We start from the raw sequence: 15,593 nt of genomic DNA on the forward strand, positions 1-15,593 counted from the left end.
GTACTCTTACATTTGAATAATAATAGTAATAATTTACTATTATTGTACTGCTGTTGATGTTTAGAAGGACTGCACAGAGATTATGCTGTCGGGTTCAGCTTTTAGCTGATTTGGCTACATTGTAAACATCTATATATGCGCTAATCAACCTTTTTCATCAGTGAAGCGAAACAGGCAGTTTCAGAGCACAGTTTATTGTTTTAGGTATGGGCTTTAGATTTGATGAATCACTCACTATTTCTCTCCAGGAATAAAGGGAGTCCAGGTAAGAGTCTGGTAAGGGTCCCAGACACAGGTTCAACATCTAAGTCTAACCTTAGAGAGATGCAAACCGGTGAGCACTGTGAACACGTAGGCGCAGCAAATGGGTGTCGTCAGTGCGCGGCCTCTGTTCACTATGGAAGGGAACTCAGCTTCAGTTCCTAAGTAGTTGTTGCAATTAGATATCTGAACTAACGTGGAATTAGTCCAGGTCCACTGAAAAAAAATCTTCAGTTCTTTATCCACAATTTCAAAAGACAAAAGAGGAAAAATAAAAAGAAATAAGCAAAGTGCTGTCCCTTTTCTTTGACTACATGCATTAATGGGATTAAAATATTACCTATGTATTACTGTACTGTTTGTGCTTCAGAAAAGCAAGGGAAAATTAAACATAGTTTAGTTTTTTGATGTGGGCTGTCAAACCCACTGTTGCTGTGGGCCAGCCACTATGCCGGGTCTCGCGCTCTGTCTGAACACAGCTGGAGGGCTGCGGGGGACGGACACATGCTGTGTGACAAGTGCCAGCTCTGATAGTTACACGCTGTAGTACAGAACGGTTCTTAGTCAGGCAAGTGCTTTTGTACAGAACATTTCACAGGAATTGTAGTTATTACTGGAGGGTAACATTAAAACCAACATGAATACTGACTAAACGTTACAGCATCTGGCATTACAAATCTTTTACAGTTGGCACGTAGTCCTCTTGGGGTGAGGGTGATGGAGGTAGGAGCAAGTGTTGTAACACGAGATCTGACATCACCTGATTTATTCATGTGCTTGAACAGCAGGTTATGTTATTTACTGGATTCATCATTTTAAAAGGAAATTACTATAACTGAATTTTAGCAATAGCCATAAAAAAAGAGGGAGTCAGCTTGGAACGGACTAGAGAAACAGCTCGCTAGTATTTGAGTTCCTATTGCAAAATCACTTATTTGGACATAATAAAAGATGGTGATGTGAAAATAACTGAAGATCTCCATTTTCTTTTCCCTGAAAGCAGGAGAGAAGGGAAGATTTCTGTTGAGGAGACATGGAGTATGTAGAAGGAAGTTTAAGACATCATTATTATCCCTTCACATGCCTGGAAGAGGCATACCCCACCAGGAAGCTACTTCATTGTCATAGCTTATTTTTATATTAAAAAAGATCAAATATTTAAGATGATTAAAACCTCCAGTGGTTTAAGATTTATTTTGAGGAGACTGTAGAAAACTCAGTGTATCTTGAAAACTGAGAGTACTTTCCTATTCTTAGGTCATTGAAGTAGAAAGCATTTATACTTCCACATACTGAAGAATGACAGTGGGACCTAGTGCTCTTCATTTTGAAGTGATAAGGCATTCAGCATTTACCCCCAGTGCCAGGTAGTATTAAGTGCTCAAGCGCCATACTAATTTACAGGGGCTGGAATGTCTAATCAGTCTAATCCATTCTTTCCAGATAATATTTCTCTGGTAGGGAAACTGATAATTTATCCATATACTTCTACTGTAGATTTTTTTTTTTTTTGAAAGTTGTTTGAAAGCCAGAATAATGGCTGGTGGAGATTTTTGTTTGTTCATAGTAAAAATACTTTTTTTTTTTTGAGGGAGGGGAGATACTTATTATTGTATCTTGTATTTTGGAAAATGGGACTGCATTGAGAGTTTATTCATAAACACTCTGTAATAAGCAAAATGAATAATAACAGTTTTCATTAGAATAACATCTTTGCCAGCTAGAAGATTAAACAATACTTCATAGACATTTTATAGAGGCATCTGTTTCTCCACTTACAACTAGTCTGTATTTTTTTCACTTTTCTTCTTTTTTTTTTGGTGCCTAACATTTAATTTCAGAACTTCAAGTTGTTTGCTAGGGTATAACCCTGTACTGGCAGTAGGACACACTGAAAGGAAGTGGTATTTATGTATTTATGCAAGATCAAGAGTCTATGTTTCTTAGGGAAATTATCCCTGGTTAAAAAGAACAGGGCACTTTGATAATTTTTTAAAAAAGTATTTGAAAAAGGATAGAGACAGTAGAAACTGTTGAGGGAAGAGGAACCGAGACTAATAATATTAATTTTCTGGCACTAATGTAACCTGGAATAATTTGCTTAAATAGACAACTGATCAGGTTCTCTTTTTAATGGAAAACGAAGAATGAGATTTTGGCTGGGGGACTTCAGGAAAGTGGTTTTTTAAGGACATGCTGGAAGTCAGCAATGAAGTGAAAGGATAAAGAAAAAGGCTCTTTATTTAACTGTGACTATGCATGATGTAGAAAAATAAATAGTAATGCTCACAGAGAGAGACCTGACAACTCACCACCCCCCCCACCCTCTTCCCATCTCAGAGCTCTTCTCTCGTCTTTGTTGAAAGCAGCAATGGGTAAGTTCGGAGAGGTCTTCTAGTTGGCGAGGGTATTGTAACACATGAAGGAAGGCTGGTGAACACTGAAGTTCAGTGTAACCAAGGCTTGGGAAGTTGCCTTAGGCTGTGCAAAAACAACAGCAGCAGCGGGCCAGAAAGCCTCAAGTGTGTTGTTACCGGACAGTCAAGGAGCTAGCTTAATCTTGAAAGAAAAGAGATGAAAAATATCTGTGATGGGAGGAACAGAAAAATGTTTTCTAAGTTATTGAATGTGGAGAGTGTTGCCAGTCTGTTTGTTTTCAACTTAATCATAAAAACATGCTGAAGGAACTTCGTACTTTGTATTTTTAATCTATATATCTTGTCATTTGAATTTGCGCTTATTGAGCCTCATGGGGAGCTAGAACTTGATGCTTGCCAAGCCAGGAGCTTCTACTTGAGCTTGCAGCACATGCAGCAAGGCTTCAGAAAGGACTCTTGTACTCAGCAAGAGCGAGGAGAGAGCTCATGATACAGGAGAAGGGAGACAGATGTCTCCTGCATTCTGCAGACACTCTTCCCTCCTGCTTTGCCAGTTCCAGAATTAGCTCTGGCAGAGACGCAAGGACAGAGTGAAATCTGTCCTGAGCCTCTTCATGCAGTGATGCCAGGAACAGCCCTGCCCTCTTACAGTAGCCCATAGCTACTCCAGAACTCCCGTTAGTCTTTCAGCATCTTTGTACATATTTTTGGGGAAGAAGGAAGCACAAAATGCAGCTTCCTCACCTGGCTTCCAGAATTTCTTATTTCGATTCTGAGTGTGCCATAACTTTAATGATCAAAGACTCTCACAGAAGGATCAATTATATGACTACTCTGTATTTCACCCTCTTAATCTTGATGTAACTGAAATACATCTTAATAACAATGCTAGCCTTGCTTAGACCAGGTAAACTGTTGGATTAGGCCATTTTGGTATAGCCATGTGCTTGTGCTCAAATATTTTAACATGTTAGCTAGCTTTCCTTTAGTTAATTAGTTTGTTTGTTTTTAATAGTCAGTCACTAAGTCCTGATAATTTGAAAATCTTCAAGACTTTGAACTTAGATTGAAAGCATACTGCTACTTTCCAGTCAAAATTACTATGAACTTGGTGGTTAACCTGTGTCATTAAAAAAAAAATAGAGTGGATCTTCTTATGCAGTCCTATATCACCGAAGTATTTAAAAACACATAGTTCCAACTGCAAGTACAGCCTCAGAGTTTGTAGGAAGCCAAGTCTGAGGGCATGAGAGAAAATGGGATTCAAGTATACACACAAAATTCTTTTAAAATTACTGAATTTTTAAAGTTTCTCCTCAAACATAGTTTTGGGGTTTTTTTTCCTTTTTAGCTGAAAGTAAGTACATTTTCTGAGTTTGAAACCTGCATTCAAAAATAAGAGTAATGATAGTAGATATTTTAATACATGTTTGTAAGCGAACAGAAGTCCTCCTTGATGGGATTTATACATACCTGCTATCCTTCCATACCGCTTTCATGGAGCTGCAGATTATAACTGTACAAGAAAATCAGTACGGTTCCCAGACCCTACACCACTCAACTGGGAATGAAAAATGTCTCAGCAGGAGCTCCTAATTACGTAACGTAAATGGGCAGGAACTATTTTATTCTACACTACCATTTTGTGGCAGAGTAGAAGGCAAGAATGGGTTGTGTTGAAAACATAAAGAATTATGGTAAAGGAAAGAGAGTATACTGTGCTGGTGAAATAATGTCCGAGGTGTGCTTTAAAATAAAGCTATCATAGCATGGACAGTGTTATCAAATGTAACACAAAATAGGAGTAAGGAAGTGGATATTTTTTATGCCTGACAACTCTAGCATCCTGTTGCACAATAACTGTATTAAATTAATATCTGTAGTCTTTACTATGCTATGGCTCTACTATGTAGAACCAATAAAAAGATATATAACAGAACAACCTCTGAATCTCTTGATGAAGCAGTTTAAGTATGAGTTGTATGTACTCAGAAGAATCCATTGTCACAGAACTATGTTGAGCCAACCCAAAGTCTCTCATGCTTTATTTAGAAAAACAAACCAAACCAAACCCTAAATTTGTAGAGCACCTGACAGATGAGAGTCCAGTATAGTTTACAAAAATTATTTTCCCCTTATTACTGAGTATTCCTGTTATTACTCTGAGGAAAACACTCCACAGTTAAAAAAGCTGATGCTTCAAATACCTACAACCTCTCATCAATGTGCTGCTCTGCTATCTCCAGAAATAGCAATGAAGCGCTTTCCATTCTGCATCATTAGCACATACCACAGTTGTTGGTTAGGAAGCAAACAAAATGAACTAAAAAAACTGGCGTCAGTAGTCTTGTGACAATGAAAGCATAGAAGCTGTCGCACTGTCATTTTAACAGAAGTTGAGAAATAATTTTGTTATTATGAAAATAATATTAATATGTCAATCATGTCAATTCCATAATTGAATCTTACTTAACAGACATTTTACTGAAATTTGTGTAGCGATGCTGAGGTTGCTTGAAGCTTTTCCTACATCATATGTTGGTGTAGGTTTTTTTAGGTCAGCAGTACACACAGGTTAGGTTAGGTACACACAGATGAATTCAGAAAAAAAGAGTATTCCTACTCTTCTTTACTTTATTTTGCTGATGTTAAATCAAAGGGCAAAATGAAAAAGGTGACCCTATCTTCTAAAAATCGGTCTCACTGTCTCACTGTTTCCGTCATATTGTTATACAAAGCTTCTAGAATCATGCAGCAGAAGACCTTTCCTTAACTAATTATTAACCAAACCCAAATTTACAAACTTCATAAGCCTAGCTTGTCAGTCACAAACACGTCTGTTAGAGTCTTGACAGACTTAATGCCTCTACAGTTTGCAACGTCTTACTTTGGTATCCAATTTTTATCTGAAAACTTTGGATTTGTAACCTTTCCTGTCTAAACTAATAAAATAGGATAAAACCAGGTCGATACTTGGATGAAGGATCTGCTATCTCACAGGGTGATCTAGTAGCAGCAGATAAACTCTTATTCCTCATTTAGCTCTGAATCATTGTCACTGCTCTGCAGCCAGAATTGCTGTTTTTTTCTGACATCCAACATAAAGATCCAGCTTATTTGTTGCTAGAAAAAAGAATTTAGACATAGACATATCAGTCTCAGTCCTGGCAAAATTCCAGGCTGGGTATTAAATTCTCCTTGCCTAAACCTTTGTTTGTTTCTTTATTGTTAATTGAGTGGAGGAATTTTATATTCTGAGAAAAGAAGCTATCTCATTTCACTGCCATTGACCCCTGAATCCTAAATTCCTTTACAGATAAAAAAGCAAAGTTATTTATTTTGAACATAAGAATTATCTGAAAGTGAGATAACTCTCTTTAAATGTATTCTTCATATGCAGATCTCAAAGTGCTTCACACCATAGGAAAGAATCATTGTCCACACTTTACAAGTGGGAGCAAGGCACAAGGCATTGCAAGCATCAGGAGATCACCGAAGGATAAATGCCAGAAGAGAAGATATGCCTTCATAGTCTCTCTGATGACTATCCATGAAGCCAAACTCTTTTGCTGGAGTAAGAGATTCAGCTTACTGATCAATCAGCGAGTTGTTCAACCCCTCAAATATTGGAGGAAGATGTGGAACAATGTCATGAGTAAACGAAACTAAAATGCAGAGCTGGCAAAATTCAGCAAACAAAAGTTAGAATATGGCAAAGACATTAAAGTGACCAGATGTTAGTTTAAAATGTGGTTGCAGAGATGTGAAATGCAGGCAAATTATAATCACCCAACGAATAATGCCAATTGCTTTTTTTGAGTTGATGAAATGACTAGCATCTTCAGGCTAGCCTAAGTTAGTATCCAGAGTTCATAATCACAGAGATAAGTAAGTAGATACATGTAATCAAGGGCTGTAGCTACTGTAATTACTTTCGGTACTCTTTTACAAAAAATATGTATTTATACTTAACACTTATTACTATAGTCAGGTTATGACAGATGTGCTACATGATTTTCATCATCTTTTGCAGACTGGAAGTACTAAAATCCTATAAAAGTCTATTATATGTCAAGGATCTAGTCCGATCATTTTCATCTAAAATGTGTTGTCAGAGTAGAAGAGCACAGGGCTAGTTCATATAGTAACCATCTAATAAAAACAGACAAACAAAAAAATGCCTCACCTTTTGTAGGAAAATTTTTTAATAAACAGGAAATATTCTCCCATAAGCAATACCTATATTAAAATATTTCATTACCTAGATGCTACACTGTATTTACAAATTCTTTTTTTTAACATTTTAACCTTGCAACGAATTATAAGTCTATCTCCTGGTGCACTGATAAGCAAGAAATACCAAATCACAAAAATCTCATAGTATCTGAATGAATTACTAGCATACACACTATTGTATTCCCTGTATAAGCCATAGATTGTCGGGCTGATATGACCGTTTCATTTTGTCTTGTTTTGTAAATCCAAAGAATTTAAAGAAATATTTCAACACATCGTACACATCAGAACATACTGAGTCCATATAACAGTCAATCAAACAGTGTCTTTTACGATTCAGTTTAAAATGATTCTGGGTCACATTATTCAACATGGGACAGTGTCAGCTGTGTTTTAAAAAGAGGGTCATCATTTCAAACTGTAAACTTTAAAAAGCTGGAAAATAACTAAAATTATCTGAGGGAAAGAAAAGATAGAGTCGTTTTTAATTGCCAATTTATGCTTCTTATGTTAAGATACTTTCTGGAAAACGTGTTTTAAAAGTAGCTTTAAATATATTTCCATTAAGCAGAAATGAAAACACGGTGTATTCTGAGTGAAGTCAAAGAGAGCAGTGACATTTAATGACGGGTTTTAAAGGAGGGTAGACAAGTTTTCAGCCAGGGTTTCCAAATACATAAGTAGTTCTAGCAGTTGAAAGCAGGGCATTTAAATCCTTTTGACATTCTTAATTGGATGTTCCCTCGCTCTCTTGCCTGTCTTGCTATTTGCCTTTATTTCTCTCTGAGTTTTTCAGAATATTCAAAATGTTCATAACCTTGCAAAAATAATGCACTTAAATATTTGTAATGTATATGAGGTCAAATTGTGTGCACAGCACAGAACCATTAGAGTCAGTGGAATTATACCTGGTGATATTTTACCCCCAACATTTATCAGTCAAGGCAGATAAACAGATGCGTACACTTTTAAATCTTATTTTTGCCAGAGGTTAGATATGTGAAGAATCAAACTGACAGTAATGGACGTTTTGGTACAGAATGGGAGTAGCATGAGCTCTGCAGTCGTGTCTCTGTGTGTTTATATGTGTGTGCGTGTGTATGTATAAGTGTGCCAGTATATATCAAAAACATTTTTGGCCAAATTTTGTATCCTAGAATCTAGATTCTAGAGAAGTTATTTCACATTATATAAATCTTCAGTACATTTTGGCTGACATTTTTATATCACATTTGTTGGTATGTCATGTGGGACATGCTCACAGTACAGTAATATAAGACCACCAAGCAGCTACCACAGAGCTTTCAATCACAAAAAACCTGCATGCGAGGGAGGAAGGGAAGTATGGTCTCTACTGTGTTTAAAAAAAAAAAAAAATTAAAAAAAAGGAATAATTATGAGAGGAAAAGAAACCAAAACCCCCCACATGATTATGCTAGTGTGTATGTCTGTGATTTATTCCTGGTCTTAAAATACTAAATACTGTGTGTACATATAGTCCTCCTAATGAAAAAAATTACGTGGTAGAATAGGAAACAGCCTAGAGAAGAAGAAAAAGGATGTTCAAAGCTATGGAATAGCTTCCATGCAAAGAATGACAAGTAAGCTAGGAGTTTTTCTGAAGAACTAGCAGAATATAATAAAAGTGGTCTATGAAATCATGGCTGGAATGCAGAGAGAGTGTAGGTATCAATAGTCGTCGTCTCTTCCAACACAAAAACTAAAGAGTATCAAGTTAAGGTAGAAGGTGGCAGGTCTAACACCAATACAAGGACTTTTGGGCCTTCACGCAAGATGCTGCAGAAACCAGGCATTTATATGAGTTTAGATTGGTACTGGACAAGAAAATACATTAAGGATAAAAACCCATTACGTGAGCAATTGTAGCCAGTGTTCAGCTTTACTGAAGTACTCAGTATCAGATCCTCACAAATTTTTAACCTATGGCATTTGTAAATTTTCACTGTGTATCATGTAGTTCTATGCTTTGTTTTCCAAGGAAGAAAACCATTCATTTAAGCAGAGCAAAAATGAATACTGTGGGAGCATTCTTAAGCCCTGAAGCTGAGAGGTATGCAATGCAACGCAACTGTTTTAGTACAAAGTTTAACCTACCACAATGTAGGTATTGCAGGCGTAAAGAAAAAGCCAGACAGGTGGGATTTCTGAAATTTGAATCTTTTCCAATCACCTCTACTTTTCATATTCTTCTGAAAAATTGTTATTGGGTGGATCTTTTTTCAGCTTGTCTTGGGCTTATACTTTTTAAACTTCTGAAGCCAGTATCACTGACCTTTTAAATAATGTATGCACCTCTTTACCCTTATTTCTTTATTACATGATGTTTGAAACATTTTTATTGTGTTGATAGTTTAGCATGGAAGTGGCCAATCTAAGCAAATTCTACATTTTCAGGATTTTGGGGTGTGAGTGTGGGTATTTTATTTTATTCTATTTCCCCATGACCTCATTTATATAACTGTGTTGTCAGGGTTTTTTTTTTCCAAACCACTTGCTTCAAAACATTTTATCTATTTAGCATAGTACATCCCAAGCTATTGTACATATCCACAAAGACAAAACGTGGCAGCCATAGCCTCAGGTAACTCACAAATGGGCTGCATTCACAACTGAGAGAGTGGAGGAAAAAGCACGACTTGCTGTGCTTAGCAGTAACTGAGTTAATTATTTGCTGACATTGATATTCCATGATAATTGCCACATTTCACAGGATTCCACAGAGATTCATAGGTTACCAGGTTTCAAATGTGATTAACCAAAGTAAAAGTATGTTTGTTAACATTAACATTGACATTGACATTAACATTAACAACATTAACATTAACATTAACAAACATTCAAAGAATGAAAGAATGTTTCCTGAATGTTAATCAGGAACTGCAGATTGCTGGAAACAGGATGGCAGGAACCATAACTCTACAAGCTTGTCCTCCTCTTATACCTCCCTCAGGTACCTGATAGTGACCTCAGACAGAGCCGAGTATTGGGCTCGGTATGACTTTGTGGCCGTCCACGGTGAATCCCAGACATAACTGTGGCACTTTCACAATGTACTGTGAAAGCAATGCACAGCTGGCAGTTGAAAACACTGAAACGCCATGCATTCAGAACACGGTTGACTCGCGGAGTGGGACTTTTTTATGGCTGTTGGTCTGGCTGAGGTGTTGACTACCTGGAAATCCTGGACCAATAAATGGCAAAAGTCCCTTTTTATTCCCCGGAAAGGAGAAGAGATGCTGAGAGGAAGAGCAGCTCAGCTGCCAAAGGTAGGAAATGTTAGGAACTGAGCATCTTAGGTCAGCCACAGGCAGAGGACAACAGCTACCAAGAGCTGGAGAAGCAAGGTTTTCAGAGTAAAATGAGCAGGTGGTTTATATAGGTAGGGCAGCTGCTGGAAAACAGGTAATGTAATAAGTTATTGATCCTATGGAGGGTGAGACAGCTACAGCTGTGATGCACGAAGTTGAGATGCCTTTGGCAGGCACAGAATAGAAACTAAATTACCTAGAAGAGTGCTGGAATAGGTCTGAGGGGCAAGGAGAGACACCACTAGTGAAAGGGGAAGGAAAGATGGTGAACTTCTGCCCAGAATGGTGCACAGTCTGATCCAAAATCCTTATTTAGGAGAGGGTAAGGATATTACTGCAGAGACAGAAGCCAAACCAGGTGAAAGGATAACCACTGTCGGGTTAAAATACCCTTACATTTCTATTAACACGCATTTCTAATGAGTGTTGGGGCATCAGGTACAGAGTTCTCATTCAGAAATACAGATTTTTCATGTTTACTCTCCACAGTTAAGTATTTTAAAACTTCCATGAGGGGCTTATGTTACACCCATGGCCCTGCAGGCCATTTCCCCATTGACTATTTTGTCTCGCTTTCTCTTTGGTAGAGGATTAGGCAGGCAATAGGTATCCACTGCTTTGCCACATAATGGGATACTAGAGCAGGATCTTGGAGTTGCTTCTTTTGATACAATAAATATATGCTTCTCTGTTTCTGCATCAGAGCTGTGAAACAAAGAAGCGTTACAGTTATGCACATAAATACTTCAAAGATGCAAAACTTTTGTGACAGTGTTTTAAGCCCCAAGAAAGTCAAGGTTATTTTGGGGATTCTTGCAATGTCTACAGCATAGATGCAAGAGGAGAAACAGATAGGCTAGTGGCTGTTAAAGACCTTTATCCATGCCACAGCAGTCTGATGTTCTCAAGCAATTATTGGAAATAAGGAGAAATAGAGTTTTCTAAGGCACAGCTGATTATGAGCAAAGCAGGCTAAAAAACAAGTTATGTGCAAAATATGTTTTGTGTCTTGTGTCTTTTACCTTTGGATAAAAATACCTTTTTGGTATTTTTGTTTGTTTCTTTTTTGGAACACAAGCAAATTGGAGGAAGTGGGTTAAATGTGACTTTAGTACCTAACTAAGCTAAAAAATTCCACACAATCCCCATCCCTCCTCAATGACTTAAAAAAGGGTCAAGCATAATGACCTTTATTTCACAGTCTATTCAGGACAAAAGTGATTTGTTTTCCAGAGCTCCTGAATACTGATAATGAAAAGATTAATAAAGAACAAGGTAATATTTCAGAGTGCAGGATTTGGGGAGAGATAATGGGCAAGGAGATGAGGCAGACAGGGACAGGACTTCTACACTGTCAGTCACAATCTTCTTCGTTGGTAGTGGATAAGGGTTTTAAGCGAGGAAGGGCCTCGCTCAGCATGGCTTATAACCCTCAAGGTGAAAGTTGCTTTCTGAATTTGAGTGTACAGATGCTCAGTCTTCATGCATGCCCATAGCAGAAAAGAAGCAGGTTTTTAATTTTGACTGTGCTGTTGCAAGAACACTTGACAGCCCTCTCCTTATAAGTGTCTGTGAGTAATTTAATTATTACTGTTTGCTGTGTAATACCTCAGAGCCTGGGGGGAGGAGGGGGCTCAGCAACTTGTTCAGCTTCTCACAGCTTCCTCTAAGGTTTGCATCCTCTGCTTTTTGGTTATGTCTCATTATTGGCACGCTCAAATTACTTTTTTAAAATGATTTGTTAAAGATAAGGTCTTGTTTGGTTTTTTCCCCACCAGTGTTTCTATGCTTTTCTGGACCATTGTAGGAGGCATACGGTTATGATGATGACAACTGCAACCACAGTACGATCTGCATGTTTTTAACATCTCTCTCAGGTAATTTCTACTGGTTTATTACTTTTTCTATATTGTTTACTATTAGTGCTGTTTCTTGCCACACCTTACAATGTTTTCATTAGAATGAAAATGTTCATCCATAATTTAGTACTCTTCTTTTACCATAAGACATGCTGTGTTTGCTCAGATGTTAAACACAGCCCATGCAGTAGTTTAGGCAACTAGTATCTCCCAAATGTACTGTCTAACTACATGCTAACCCATCTAGTGTAAAAAGGTATTTGGAATCAGACACCTTTTCCCAAGAGGATTCCTCTAACTGAAGGAAAATATTCCCATTTTGCCTGTGTTCAGCTATTCTGGGCTTATCCAGAAACAAATTTAGCAGGCTAGAGGGAAACAGAAGTTGAAATAATCCATCAGTCTCCCTTAGGTCACCCTGGATACTGTGTCATAGGTAATGCCTTTCTTTGTATACTCCATAAGTTCCCTTTTGTTAACTCCTCAAAAGATCTTTGCATGTTCCCTCTCTTAAGAGTGATATTAGCTAACAGAAATACAATCATATAACCAGGCATGAGGATAGACACATATCTGTAAGGTTAGATTTGTGTTGACTTGTCCCCCATACTGTCTGTACAGATACTTAATGCACCGTCATGCTGGACCAACTGCGCTGCGCTCCCAGCTATTTCCTCACTGCTCACCCATCTTGAGTATCTGAAGGATGGTGTGGATTGCACTTGTTTTGGCAAAGAAAACTCTGCCGAGGTGAGCTGAAACTTCCACACTTGGACACTTACATGTTCTAGGATCAAGGATTTGTTCAACCCTTTTAGAATTCAAAACATTTCAGAAATAACTCGATGTCAAGAATTGCCATATTCGGTGCTCTTGTTTAACTAGTATATGCTTTGGAGCCACTTTTTTGATCTTGGTTTCGGTCATATTGCTTGGCCTCAATTTGATTTTTAAGCAAAAAGTCAATATTCATGTTAGAGGATGCTGGAAGATTCTTTGTGTACTTGCAGACACCTCGAACACACCCCACCCCGGCTCCCCAGTCAGCAGTGGTACATTAATTTCTAGTGGCTTACAGAACTTGAAGCTTTGTAAATCTCAACCTTCTTTATATTATTTCTATATAGGAGGTAACAGGATTGTCTGGCTCGCACATGCCATACATCCTTGCAAATAGCACATACTAGCTGCAGGTTCTCTGTGTGCACAGCTGTTCAATATCTCAGTTTCCTACCACACACTCAAATCTGATGGTTAACCAGTATTCAAATTCTCAGGTGCTCAACTGTTGCAAGCTGTAGCAAGACATCTGTAGCCATCTGTACAAGGTGTGGAACCACTTCCAAAAATTTATCAAGTGAAAGATACAGAACACGCTGCTGGAGCAGGCCCAAAGCTATTACAGAAGAGTTCTTGCTGCGGGGGCTCCTCTGTAAATGCAGGAACCATTTTGTCCACTTTTCTCCCATTATCATGTGAATATCATGTGAGAAATTTTGGTGTCACCTTTAAAACCCTTTTTTCTGAATGTTTTTGTGCCAATATTCTTCCGTATTGTATTTGAAACCTTTCCTTGCAAAAAAACCAAAACCAAACAAAAACTAACCAAACAAAACCCCCCAATCTGGTGCTGAGCACTTACTGTTAAGTTGTGACATCCCCCTGGAAATCAACTATCTTGTTGCAGCTTTACCTTTCATTAGGCATTAAATATTAAATAATCTTATCATCAAAACTACATTACACCATTTATATAGAAGATTGCAGAAAGGCTATGTGCTTCCCTTAGGGCCCATAATCAAGTCTTTTTCAAAATAGTCAAGAATGGTTAAACAGCTGAGAGTCATAAAAGAACAGGAAGAATTTTAAGATGTGGAGAAATGCAATTTGCACCAGTTTTTAAAAATAAGTCCATATAATTTTCTTAAAATTTAATGTTGAGTCCAAGAATGGAGAAAGGCAGCCATATAGGGACAGGGAAAGTAATAGTGAAATGCGATTTGGATGTAGGAAAATTTAGAAGCTGTATGTGTATGTGTGAGGGGGTTAATTTGTGTTACATGCTTTTCAGCTGTGAACACACAAACTTAAATCCCAAAAGATAATGATGGTCTTCCTTTGTATTAATCACAGTCAGAGCAAAGCTTGCCCACCAGAGCTGAGAAGATTTCACTGTCTGAAGAAGTTACCTCATGGAAGAGGCTGGTATGGAGATGAATGTAGACTGTGACAGGCTCTGCATTATCTTCAGTATCTGTAACACCAATGGGCAAGTAAACACAAGCCAACACTGTTTCTTTAATATTTCACAAATTTTTATATTTGTGTTTTTCCTTATTTTGGAGTCAAATTGAATGGTACATCATATCTCATCTTTTAAAACAGGAGCAAGTTGCACATAATGAACTTTTTTTTTTTTTCACTAGTGTTTCTCTTATTTGCTATTTCTTCCTGAAACTTTATTTACAGATAGCTTTTATTCTCTCCAGAATTGTGATTTTGAAAATTCTGAAATTCAAGTCACACAGGTTACCTAAAATGCAATCTGTGAGTGGGTGTCACAATACTTCAGCTCTGCTTACACCAGGAGAACTCTAGTGTTTTAAAGACCGCTGTGTATCATTTTTATGCCAACCAGTTATCAAGAAGACATTAAATTGGGAGAAGTATTATGTGATGGATAAGCTTTGTGTATTAGAAACACCCTGGTCATTCAATATTTAGTCTACAGTTTGAGTCTCATCTTGTGTAATGCTGCAACATGCTATTAAAAACAGCAGCTGTTCACTCTAGGGATGGTTGCACTTCATTTGTGAACAAAGTGATTCCCGTGTGTATCATGACAAGGTATATTCTCTGTCATACCTTGAAACTCAAGCAAGTCCAACCGATGTAAAATTGACTTGAATAATTGAAACAGAATTTGTCCTACGTGTTCTCATTGTTAAGCTTTATAAAGCATTTATGATCCATGCAAATGAAGACAACTCATGTATATTAATGCAATGCTATTATTCTAATTATCTTTGCATATGGCATAGTAAATATAAAGTTAAAGCAAGATGGAATTGAATATTCATAATTTAGCTCACAGCACATGACAGATGTTTTATGCTGAGAATTAATGCTGTGTGAAGTTATATATAACTTTGATAGGCTTTAATTTGACTGCTTATGTTATCTAGCATATGTCTATTCTGTCCTTGATTATAACCTTCTGGAAAAAAAAAAAAAAAATTGTCATCTATGAGGTTTTCCATAAGAAAAAACCAAGAACTATAAATGAAAAGAGCTTAAAGTAGTCTGATTTTGAAGAGCTACCACATTAATCTCAAAGGCTTTTTGCTTGTTTCATCACTAGAATAAAAAAAAATGCATTTGTGTGTTTCCCCCCATGCCGCCACTATAGTTGATTGGTTTAGTATGGTTTCAGCATCGCAAATTGCTTTTGATTCTTCATATCCCCCTCCTCTCTATTTTGGGCCTTGCAGATTTGTAGAATTTCAACTGGAAAATCCTGTGTAGAGTCC

The 15,593-nt window shown here is 37.4% G+C and overlaps 1 long non-coding RNA gene across 1 annotated transcript; it reads left to right on the forward strand.

Moving 5' to 3' along the window:
* The first annotated feature begins 11,988 nt into the window (after window positions 1-11,988).
* LOC109279252 lies at window positions 11,989-15,274 on the forward strand. The gene is made up of 3 exons (XR_002086102.1): window positions 11,989-12,081; window positions 12,685-12,813; window positions 14,197-15,274. It is a non-coding gene; the product is annotated as an uncharacterized LOC109279252 (long non-coding RNA).
* The last annotated feature ends 319 nt before the right edge of the window (window positions 15,275-15,593 follow it).

The sequence above is a fragment of the Aptenodytes forsteri genome, unplaced genomic scaffold (genome assembly GCF_000699145.1).
Source record: "Aptenodytes forsteri isolate BGI_AS27 unplaced genomic scaffold, ASM69914v1 Scaffold13, whole genome shotgun sequence".
Taxonomy (NCBI): domain Eukaryota; kingdom Metazoa; phylum Chordata; class Aves; order Sphenisciformes; family Spheniscidae; genus Aptenodytes; species Aptenodytes forsteri.